At 32.7% G+C, this 1763-nt stretch overlaps 1 long non-coding RNA gene across 1 annotated transcript; it reads left to right on the top strand.

Annotated features, from left to right (window-relative positions):
* The first annotated feature begins 298 nt into the window (after positions 1-298).
* Positions 299-1312, top strand: LOC145552810 (uncharacterized). Its single transcript, XR_014088931.1, has 3 exons — positions 299-522; positions 698-1049; positions 1141-1312. It is a non-coding gene; the product is annotated as an uncharacterized LOC145552810 (long non-coding RNA).
* Positions 1313-1763: the final 451 nt, after the last annotated feature.

The following is a 1763-nucleotide window of genomic DNA, read 5'->3' as shown; positions in this document are numbered from 1 at the left end:
GCAACGGGACAACAACCGATGGAAATGAAATGTGGGTCACAAAAGGAGCCAGGAGGGATGAAGGCTGCTAAGTGTTGCTAGCTGGTGGTAAGTTTGCTTATTAATTATCTTCATTTAATTATAAACAGTGCAGTAAAGATATATAACTTACGTTGGTTTCAGAAATAATTATTTTATCAATTTTATTGTGGCATATATGATTATTGCAATAGGAATCATTCAGCTTCATGTTATGGAGGCTCTGTTTGTTGCGACTTATACTTTTATTCATAAACTTAACCTGGTTTTAATTAAGCTCCATAAGACAAAGAGACTTTGATATTGTGAGATTGTTGTTCTAACTTGTTCATCAATGTTTTTATCTTCAACATATATTTGCAGTCTAAACAAATGAAGATGAAAGAAGAAGCCAGAGAAATCAGGTGTTAGAAAACCTAAAGACTTTCCTGTCTCAGAAGAGGCTCTGGCTCCACCAGATCACCAACCAGCTCTGAAGATGAACCTTCACATCGTCTTCATGATGTAAGTTTGTTTTTTCAATGAGGAGCTAGCTGCATTTTCAACAACAAAAACTGGTGTGTTACCAACACCAAGTGCTTAATAAACATGGTTTGATTTAAAGATAACTGGAAATATTTTTTTTCCTTGTTAATCTAACATTTATCTTTCATACATTTTATTTGTTGTTGGCTTTCAGGGCCCTGTGATGGACTGGTGACCTGTCCAGGGTGAACCCTGCCTCTCATCTGATGACTGCTGGAGATGGGCACCACCAGCCCCCCTCACCACCCTGCAAGGATCAGTGTGTTCAGATCATGGATGGAAAGATTTTGAGGTAGTTTGTCTCCTTAAGTCCACACTTAAAACAGCTTCATAGTTAATGCCAACATCAACTGATTCTATTACATTGCTGACTATTTTTTTTCTACTTCTAACATAAACTTCTAAGAAGACACCCAGAAAAGTTTTTCCACCCCAGGCATCCGGTCCCAATCATCATCAGTTCTGATGATGTCACATACATGGCGAGTCCACAACGTCTTAAAATTGTAAGTATTATTTTTGTATTTGCCATTTTTCTGTCTTCTTTAAAATACAAATACTTTCTCTGTTTAATTGCTCTATTGTTCTTTTTTGTAGGTTCCTGTAAGGTGCAGTGAACGGGAATGTTCTGTCGTTGATCCTCACTTTAATGTTTTATTGTCACACTTAAATTTTCATGTTCATGTGTTCACTTTTGATGTGTAAACTGATAATTTATGTAAAGTTCATAAAGTTGTGAGTAAAATTGGACAATTTTAAAATGTTGGTAATAAAACAAAATGTTTGAATTACCTTGGGCATCTTGTGTAATTAATCTTTCCATGTAACTGTAGCTTAAAACAATGTAAGTACTGTCTAGTTATGCATGTAACGTACAAAGTATGAATAAAGACTTGAGTAATTAAATTTGTACTTTATCAGCAATAGCAATAAATCAAAAATACATTATTAATATATTAGTAGCATATTAAAAATATATTAAAAGTATATTTTTTATATAATTCTATGATAGAATTAGTACACTCAATATGGAATATTTTTGGAATATTTCTCTTGAATACTGCATAAAAAAAAGTATACTTAAAGTATACTAAGTATAACTTTAAGTTGTTCCAAAAAAGTACGTTAAGTATACTAAAAGTTGTAATTCAATACTATTTAAATACTACTAAAGTATACTAAGCACAAAAAAGTTGTTCCAAAATAGTACAGTTTAAGTA

Source organism: Poecilia reticulata, chromosome 9 (assembly GCF_904066995.2).
Source record: "Poecilia reticulata chromosome 9, P_reticulata-male-v2, whole genome shotgun sequence".
In the NCBI taxonomy this organism is placed as follows: domain Eukaryota; kingdom Metazoa; phylum Chordata; class Actinopteri; order Cyprinodontiformes; family Poeciliidae; genus Poecilia; species Poecilia reticulata.
The sequence above is the reverse complement of the archived record's forward strand: the minus strand, read 5'-3'. Positions and strand labels throughout refer to the sequence as shown.